We start from the raw sequence: 10,527 nt of genomic DNA, 5'->3' as shown, positions 1-10,527 counted from the left end.
AGATACAGACGTAGTGAAGAGAAGGGCCATATGCACCCCAATGTTCATAGCAGCTCTGTCCACAATAGTAAATGTAGTTTTAAGGCAACTTGTTCTATGCTCTATGTGTATGATTATAAATACAAAACTGTATATCAAATATGTATCTTTAAGACCTGTAATCTATTAATATTGGATGCTGGAACTATTTAGGGTCCTTGCAGAATTTATAATTAGGAACACAAATGAACAGATGGTATAGGCTGGTGGCTCAGAGACACAGATAAATATCATTGTCCAGACTCTTGACATATTCCACCAGCAACACCTCATTAGCTCCCAGTTGGCCCCCCACCTGTTGCCTCTCCTTCCTGTAATCCGTCCTCTCCAGAGCCACGAGGACGATCCTTGTTGAAAATATGGCTCCTTGGTGTCCCTCAAATAAAGACCACACTTTTAATATGTCATTTAACACTCTGAAATCTGGCCCCAACATGTCTCTCTAATCCTATCTCCCACCATGTCAACAGACACCAAACATTCCTTCTTTCTTTTTAGGATTCACCTGAGACTCTCTCCTTCATGAAGTGTTTCTACCATGGAACACATGCCTACAGAAATCAGCTTGAAAGCAGAATTCTAGAAGGGCAGGGAAGTGGATGCATGGTGGAAATAAAGCCATGTGACTTCCAGGCTAGGTTATAACACAGACCCAGCATCTGTCTGGCTCTCTCTCTTGCCGTTGGATCCCAGCTACCATATTGTGAGGAAGCCCAGGCCACATGGAGAGGCCATGTGTGGGGGTTCCAACCAACAGTCCCAGTCAGGCCCTCAGCTGATAGCCAGCATCAACTGTCACAACGTAAGTGAGTGAGCCCTCAGATGATTCCAGCTCCCACCCTGCAAGGCTTCCAGCTGAGGCCCAGGCCTTATGGAGCAGAGATAAAACTGTGCCCCCTCTGTGACCCACATTTCTGACCCACAGGAACCAGGAGAGATAATAAATGATAATTGTTGCTTTAAGTCACTAAGGTTTGGGGTAATTTGTTATGTGGCCATAGCTAACGAATACAGTGCTGCTTACCTGGCTCATACCCACACCAGGGAACAGCTTTTGGTTGTAGAAGTTGGTATGCAAAGGTATCACCAGAGGCCTTTTAAATAATGACCTTTATAGGAAAAACAAAGAGAATATTTGAATACGGACTAAGAAAGGAGGGATGCGTGTGTACACGCATGAATGCAGATATGTAGTATCTTTCTTTTTTTTTTAAGATTTTATTTACTTATTTGACAGAGAGAGAGCACAAGCAGGGGAAGTGGCAGGCAGAGGGAGAGGCAGAAGCAGACTCCCCACTGAGCAGGGACCCCCCCCCGACGTGGGGCTTGATCCCAGGACCCTGGGATCATGACCTGAGCTGAAGGCAGATGCTTAACCGACTGAGCCACCCAGGCGCCCCTGTATGTAGCATCTTACGCGTGAATAAATCTACCGGGATAGAAACGTTAGTCACTGGAGTCCTGGCTGCAGCCTCTTCACTGAGCCCTGGTGAGCACAGCCACTGCGGTACTGAGGAGAAAGGCACACTTGGGTTTTGAGTTCCGTTATTTGCACCTGAGCTATTCTTCTGTTGTGTCCTGTGGGATTCTTTTTCCAGGCTATTGATTGTAGCATTGGTAGCTTCTTGTTCAAGGATCTTTGCAGTGTTTTCAGATCTATCTCCATGTCTGTGCGAGGAATCTTGCTCAACTCGCCTTCAAGTTCCAAAACGTCATCTGTTGATTTGAATGACGATTTGCTCCGTTAGTGACCTCACTTATTGTTGCTCATGTCTCCATAGTGTCATTGCGTGGATGTTCCAATGTTTTTTATTTTTAATTTTTGTTATCTAATTCCTGGGTTGATTTTCTGTGATTTTAGTCAGCAAATTAAATATTCCCTGGTTTTCTATATCCACTGGCAGCCCATGCTTAGTGTACTCTTGCTGCCTTTCCTTGCTTTTCTTCCCGCTTCTCTGGTTGAGGGTCACTGGGCAAAGCATGGACATGCCCACTGTGCTTCTTGCTCAGAACCCTAGTTATTGCTGTGGACAAGGTGACAGAGCAGATCATGGTTAAAACAGAGAAGATGTGAAGGTCAGTGAATCTCCACTGCAGAGCTGAGAGCGAATGTCTGCTTCAGAACAGAATGCTCAGCAGATCAACCCTTTTGTGTCTTTTTTAAAGATTTTATTTATTTATTTGAGAGAAAAAGAGAGAGAGAGAGCACAAGCAGGGGGGAGGAGGAGAGGGAGAGGGAAAAGCAGACTCCCTCATGCTGAGTGGGGAGCCCAACGCGGGACTCGATCCCAGGACTCTGGAATCATGACCTGAGCCGAAGGCAGACACTTAACCCAGTAAGCCACCCAGGTGCCCAGGAGATCAGCTCTTGAATGTATTATGGCGGGACTAGGAGCAAACATAATCTATAAATAATACCTGTTTTCTCATACATAATTTAATTACACTAAAATAGGAATGTATCTAATTTGGGGGGACTTCAATTAGCTTAGGGTGAAATAATGATGTACTGTGAAGACCAGACTTTGCAAGAGCCAGCATACTGACCGGCTTGTCTGTCTGGCTTCTTGCCCATGCCCTACAGCCCGTCCTCCCCAATGCATCATCACCGAGTGGAGGAGAAAAGCACCGAAGAAATGGCTCCTGGCTGGATGTAGGTCTTATTTTTCCAGGCTAATAGTTTTTCCAGGGAGAATGCTCCTTGGTGGCTTGGCTCTGACTTTCTTCCTGCCGCAGGATTGAGCCGCAGCCCCGGCTCGGGGTCCCACAGAACTACGACCCAATCCCACTCCTCCCGCTTGCTCACTTGTTTGTGGACAAGTCACCAAACCTTAGCCTCAGTTTGCTGAGGATAATCAGACCAGCCTCAGGGCATCCAGTGAGGCTTGAATGAGGTCCTGCTGGTGAAACGTATAGCAGAGAGCCCGGTACGTGGCAGGCTGTCAATAAATGGTAGCTGTTACTAATTCTCGGCTGTCAGAGCTGTGAGAGACCCTTAGATCAAGAGCTGGGCTGAGATCAAGAGTTGGATGCTTAACCAGTGGAGCCACCCAGGTGCCCTGATTCGTGTACTTTTGAATCAGAAAAAAACACAAAAGATTCTGCATTGGGAAAATAAATTTCCCGGGTATCCTCACTTAGAGTTGCGACATAAGATCTCCAGCTCTCCGCCTTATCTCCAGCTCTGAATGGAACACCGCATTATTTTCCATAGCTTTTCCTCAGGAGCACTGTTTACGTTGGGCTTGTGGGGGCTGTCTGTTGGCTGCTCTCCATCCCTGGGCCAGCTGGAGAGGAGCCCCTCAACGCTCCTGGACTGGTTTTGACAGTGTGGACTTGGGCTTCCAGCCACCGGCTTCCCATCTGTCCCTGTGGTCCCTCATGGAGTTTTGGCGCTGCCGCCACCGTAGTGACAAGGGAAGCAAGGAATGTGCTCTTCTTTACAGGAGAGGCTGATCCTGTGTCATAGGCACAGACGAAGAACAGCTTGGAACCAGGTCTGTGGATGAGAGAGGTCCTGCTGCCCAGCCGGAGCGCTCGCTTCTCTCCAGGCCCAGCACCCGACGTCAAGCTGGATGTGATCCAGACTGAGCCCGCAGCCACATCAGACCCTGCTCTGGGCGGCTGGTCTGGAGTGACATGGTTGTTGGGGGCCTGGGAAGTTAAGGGAATCAGAATGTTAAGGGATCTAAGCGGGTGACACACCCCAGGAGCAGAGCCAATCACGTGCTAGGGAGAAGAGCCACCAGGTCCACCGCTCACAGCTGTGACTCATAGCTGTGGGGGACCAGGGGCTCCCTCCGGGTCAGGCTGAGAGACCCCCGAGAATGTCTCAGCCTGGGCTCGTCTTGCTTCCCCAAGGAGCCCCCCGCAGGCTCAGCCCTGCCATTGGGGAATGTTCAGGAAAGCTTCATGCCCCTTCTCGACTCCCAGGACCGAGTCCCATCATCAGCCGGGGAGCCCTTCTCTCCCGTTCCTCTCTCTGGAGTTGTTAGCGCGTTATCCTTTCCCCTTTACATTTCAATGACTCATTAAAAACTACTGAATTCTGTCACGATAATAAGAATAATAGCTTCATTATGAGCCCTCGCATATGCCAGCATGACACGTACAGCACACTTTCTCTTCACCACAACTCTGTAAAGTAATTGTGGTCATTATCGTACGACGTGGAAATCGAGGCATTTCTAGAGCGAGTGACTTGCCCAGCTGCACTGGCAGGAAGCAGAGAGCAGAGTACAAGGCCAGGCGGCTGTGGTCAGCCACCTGCTCTAGACCCATCTGCCAGCGAAGGGCATTTCCAGGCCGTCTGCGGTTAGACGCCGGTCACGTCGGCTAAGTTCTAAAGATCTAAAGACATTCAGAATTGGAGTTGTGTGTTGGAAAAAAATGTCATGACGATGACTTTAAATACAAGCCAGTAAGAATTATAATTGCTCTAGGAGCCAAAAATTGTCATACTAATAAAAAGCCTTTTTTTCAATTTTTTGGTGCTAAAATATGCAAAACAAAAATTTGCTATTTTAATCATTCTTAAGGGTACAAGTCGATGATATTAAATACATTCACAACATTGTGTAAGCATCACTGCGACCTAATTCCAAGCTTTTTCTTTTTTTTTTTTTTAAGATTTTATTTATTTATTTGACAGAGAGACAGCAAGAGAGGCAACACAAGCAGGGGGAGTGGGAGAGGGAGAAGCAGGCTCCCAGCTCATCGGGGAGCCTGATGCGGCTCCATCCCAGGACCCTGGGATCATGACCTGAGCTGAAGGCAGATGCTTACCGGCTGAGCCACCCAGGCGCCCCCCAAGCTTTTTCATCACCCAAATAGAAGCTCTGTATCCCGGCCTGTTAACCTTCAATTCACTTTTTGTCTCTAGGAATTTGCCTATTCTAGATATTTCCATACAAGTGGGGTCATACAATATTTGTCCTGTTAGGTCTAGCTTATTTCCCTCAGCATGATGTTTCCACTGTGCAGCCACGTCGTAGCACATGTCCCAACCACAGCCATTGTGTGGATAGACCACATTCTGTTTATTCAGTCACCTGAGAATGGCTGCTTGGGTCATTTCCACCTTTTGGCTGTTGTGAATAATGCTGCTATGAACTCGGGTGAACAAGATTCTGTTTGAGTCCGTTTTCGATTCTTTGGGCATATATCTAGGAGTGGAATCGCTGGGTCGTAGGGTAATTCTATATTTAACTTTTGGAGGAATTCTTTTTCGTTATGGAAATAAACAGGCTTAAAAAAAGAGGATAAAATGCAATTGCATGGAGTCAATTTCATTGCTACGATTAACAACGCAACCAAACAATCCCATCTGTGCTTTGGAATGACGATGATATTCTTGAGGATGTATTTTTTAATTTTTTAACTATTATTATTTTTTAAGTAGGCTCCACATCCCACGTGGGGCTTGAACTCCTAACCCTGAGATCAAGAATCCCATGCTCTACTGACTGAGCCAGCCAGGCGCCCCTTGACGATGTATTTTTAATTTGATAACACAGAGAGAAGAAATAGTTGGATTGTTGTGAAAACTGTTTTAATAAAGTTTAGCCTTATGAGAGTGAATCTGTGCTTTCATTGTAAGAATCAGAATCTCTCCATTCTTGAGGTGATGTTCGAGAGAATTGGCCCTCTCCGCATCGGCAGTTCTATACGAAGACCCAGGGGCCCCTGGCAGGGGGGCTGTAAGCTTGGGAGACTGGGCCTGGGAGGGTTGAGCCTGAAGGAAAGGGCACCTCTAAGGCAGTCACTGGGATGCAGGGTGGTGGGGAATAGGAACACTGAGATCTGAGGGACGGTACTCTTTGGCCACCAGCGTGCTGCCAACGAATCAGAGAAGGGTTCAGAGCGGCAGGTGATCTGCAGTTTGAGAAAGCAGAGACGTCACGGACACCCTGGATCCCTCTGCTGAAAGCGCCCAAGAGCAGTCTTGGCAAAACCAGGGGGGCTGACGGCTCCCCGAATTTCTTTTTCCTCTGAAATATCCTGTCAAAGCTTTGTTCTTGTTGCTCAGTTTCGGGCACTTTTTCTGCGTGTGATGACTCAGTGTGTGGGTGGGGGGACGGGTCTTTGGGGAGGCAGGCCGGTGTGGGCAGGGGGCCGCAGCTGTACTTTGGAAATGCCCTCCTGGCTATTTTGATGCTTTACTGTCTGCCCTGAATGGCTCTCACCGGGTCATGTTAAGACCGAAACACCCTCAGCAAACAGGTAATAAAGTGACCCCATTCATAAATGAGGTCCCCATTCATAAATCACACCAGCGACTGTACTTTCTCTCCAGTCCTTTTCTAAGGGTACATTGAGAGGAAGAGGAAGAGATTGTTCTAGAGTGGCTGCCTCAGGGGAAGGCTCAGTGTCATCAGTTTTCCTCGGAGCCCAGAGCTGGCCCTCACACAGCTCCTTCACTGTGGGCATCACATCGAAAAGGTGAGGCCCCTGTGGAGGTAGGTGGGATTCTTTCCTCAGGGGCTAGCTCCGTGTTGGAGGTCTCCTGTCCAGTGAGTCCCTGGCGTGTATCTGCACTCCTGGCAAGCTCTGGTGGGGATCCTGTGCAGGCCGGCGATTTCCAGGGCTTTCTGGGTCCTGGATCTTCCCTCCAACGGCCTTCATTCAGATTCTAGCACTTTACCTGATTCTGCCCGTCAGTCTTGCAAGTCTCAACCACGATATGGTATTTAAGCAGATGGAGAACATCTTTAAGGAAAATGTCTGATTCCTTTAACTTTATAAATAATTTACTTTGTATTACCGTTGAGCCCTGGACATGCTTCAGCCCATGTGAGGTGAGCGTATCCCTCCTTCATGCCATTTTCTACCAGGGCAAGCCTATACACTTTTTCCAGTGGCCCCTGACTCGGAAGTTCTCTCTTTGTCCCATTTCCTGTTGCCATCTTGGGTGATTGTAACGTCATGTTGATAATGAATTGGTTATTTCATTCATTCAGTGAAGAAATTATTAAGTAGCTACTATTATTGGCTACTAAACAGTATTAAAACAAAATACAACATGGAAACCAGATCTGAAAATCCCCTGACAAAACCATTTAAGCCATGGAAGTGAAAGCTACTTTCGCTTAGCCTGTGATGTAGGCGACATTAGCTTGGGTCACTTTTTTTTTTTTTTAAGGTTTATTTATTTATTTGAGAGAGAGAGAGAGGGAGATCACGAGATGGGGGAGGGCCAGAAGCAGAAGCAGGCTCCCTGCTGAGCAGGGAGCCTGACACGGGGCTTGATCCCAGGACCCTGGGACCACGACCTGAGCTGAAGGCAGATGCTCAACCGGCTGAGCCACCCAGGCGCCCCAAGACCACAGAATTTGAAATAACATCCTAAAATTACCTAGGTGGAAATATTACCAATGGTAACATTAATTTCTCTGTCTTGATCGCATAACTCAGGTCCAGAATCAGTGCCAGGTCAGGGCCTGCAAGTTCTACATGGAGCTTGCGTGGAATTAGTAGGTTTGTACAAACAAGGACTCGTTGCACGTGCATCGTCTGTGTGGGGGCCCAGTTCACCTGGTGGGGAGAAGGGTTTGTCTCCTAGGTCATGTGCCCCACTTGGGTCACACTGATGCAAAGTCCTGGTCCGGAGAGATTGTTGGCTTTGGAGGACAGGGCACAAGCTCCAGGTTCAAGTTCCCTCCTCTTCCACATGCTGGAGACAATCCCTCTGGCAGTTCAATAAATAGACCCCTGTCTTTACTCGCTCATTCCCGGTCCCGTTGCTGTTTGGGTTGCTGTGAGCCTTCTCGTAGCCCTCCCCTCCCTGGCAGGGGGGTGGGGGGCGGGGGCTGCTCTATTTCACTCGCTGGGCTCAGTCTGGAGCTGCCAGCCGCCGTCAGGTGTCTGCACGGATGAGGGACATCTGCTCACACTTCTGCCCCCCCTTCAAAATCTGCTAAGAACTGAACTCTTCACGCCTGATTTTTCCTTAGAAACTATCAACATCGCCAGCTGATTTTGGGCCCGAATTCTCAGCTTGCGCGCCAACTTCATTAGGTTTGGATGGAGTTGGATGGAGTTTCTTACTGTCAATGGCTTTCGTGTATTTAAATGGAAACCCACCACGGTGGTGAACGGGGCTGTTTTGGGGAGGACGACATCACCGCCTTTTCCTCCAAAAACCTGTGTGTTCTAACTAGATGCTTTGAACCTTCTAAATGTTTTAAAACAGGGGAATCCCAAACCACTTACCAATTAGCATATTCTTGCTTCCAGCTAGCTGCTGCACGAGCATTTGCCCCCCTCGCTCCTCCGAGCGGGGCCCTCCCGGGGGTGGAATGCTGTAGATGGAATGGGATTTCCATGTGTGCAGTCTCGTGGTTCTAGAAGACCCCCAAACATCTCCTGCATTGCATACTTTCTTCTTTGTCACGTTGGCCGCGGCTCCATCTGTCACTTTGGCCTCGCTGAGCTCGGATCTGTCAGAAACCAGCACCCAGCCCAGCTCCGCCTTTCCTGCCAGCCTAGCTCCTCCCCGCTCCCTTCTTCCCTGCCAAACCCCATCCCTCCTCTTCAGTCACCTCCTGCCTCTGCAGCTGCTTCCAGTTCACTCCCAGCTTGCTCCTCACTTCAGAGCCAGGGCCTCCCACCTTCCTGGGCTTCCCTCCGCCCTAATTATTCGGCCCCTCCGTGGATGTTTTCTATTCACCTGTGGTTTGGGGCCCACGTTTCTGTGTCTGTCATTTCTGTTTCTACATATTTACAGTGGTCAATTATCCGTTCTAATGGTGAGCGAGGCGGCATGAATAATTTAAAAATAACTTACGTTTGTCTCTGGAATTTCTGTACTCACACTTTGAGTTTGGGGGGTGTCTGATACTCTGGGAATTCACACGTCAAACTTGGTAATGAAGCCAAAGTATAAAATGCCTTGGGAGGAGTGGGGGGAGTTATTCAGCATTTTTTTCTCTGGCCCCTGAAACATTCTCTGGCTCTCAACTCTGTGATGAAGTTGGAAAGCATCACTTCTCATATAGTTGGCTTGTTCTGGACCCAGGAGAGCCTTTCCAGTCCCTTCAGGGTGTCTGCTCAGCTATTCGTCTGGTACACAGTGTCTCTGTCAAGGGGGGAGGTAATCAAGAGGCTGACTTGGAGGAAAATTATCAGGGCTCATGGAATTACCCGGAGAAGAAAATTCCTTAATTGCATGACTTTGCCAAATGAACATTCATTAAACATATCTGCTCTTTGGTGTGCACACAAATTTAAGGGGTCTGATTGTTTTGAAAAATTGTCCTAGAAATCCTTATTGTAAGATATGTCAGCAACGTGATGTGTGATTGAAAATATTAACTGGCCTTAAACTAGCAGGGTCCTTTTGCATAAACAGAGGTGCCCACACAGGGCTGAGTAAACATTTGACATTCAGGGTAGTGTGCCAGGCAAAGGTTTGCGGCCCTAAGCCACCATGAGAAATATTTAAAGTTAGCTGATTTGTTACATAAACACTCCAACCTCAAACTCAGTCTGGGCAATGACATCCCTCTCCTCTGGGCTCTGCCCTGCCAAAACGGAGGGGGCATGGGCTCTTTTCAGAACACACTTGCCTGTAGTCGCCTACTCATCCTGCAGTGAACTATGGTTTGACAAAGTTTCTGCAAGGTTTAATTTGCAAAGCATTTCAGGAGACTAAAATGCAAACCTAGGGTGAAGAGAAGGGAAGCGCACCACTCAGGGTGATTCTGTGAAAATGAGCTCAAAGCATGCATGTACATGCACGTGCAGGGCACACGGGTGAAAAGCCATCACCCCAGGGTCAGCCCAAGCGGTTTGCAGGTGCTCCCACCAGCCCAGCCCGTCCCGTCCCTCCAGGATCTTTCCAGTGGCTTCTGGGATCCTTTCACTGGCTCCCCTCCCTCAGCCCAGCTGTCCTCCCTCTAACCTACTGAGCTTAGTGTGAGCCTTGCCTCCGAAGGCACTCAGACCCTCTTGGAACTTTTAGATAAGATTCTGGGATGCGAGATCTGAATTTGACTGGCCCCATACACTTCTTTGTTGTCCATTGAACATTCCTAAGGGTCTGTGGTGGCCAAGACGGCATAAGGATTATACTTGAGAGCCTTGGGAGCCTAGAGAGGCCAGTGCTGAATAAGGCAGGGAGGACGTGCATGAGAAAACGTTTCATTCCTTGGCTCTGAAGAGGTATCAGGAATGGAGCGGGTGTGGTGATGATGCCTAAATACGGCGGGGGCCACAAAGGGCCATGAGATTGATGGCTATCAATGTGTACTCATTCTTTTAATGAGTGTTTCTTTAGCCCTGCCTACCTGTTAAACATTGCGTTAGGTGCAACGGTGATACAAAAGTGGATTTGGGGTTAATTTTTAAACTTTAGTATGCAGGAGAAAAATTTAGTGAACTGGTCAAAATACAGATTCCCGGGATTCCAGAGAGTCCAATTTATTAAGTCTAAATGGAGACGGGGAGCTGCATTTTTAAGAATGCAGCTCAGGTAATTCTAATGCAGAT

This window comes from Ailuropoda melanoleuca, chromosome 10 (genome assembly GCF_002007445.2).
Source record: "Ailuropoda melanoleuca isolate Jingjing chromosome 10, ASM200744v2, whole genome shotgun sequence".
Lineage (NCBI taxonomy): Eukaryota > Metazoa > Chordata > Mammalia > Carnivora > Ursidae > Ailuropoda > Ailuropoda melanoleuca.
Note: the sequence above shows the minus strand (reverse complement) of the source record.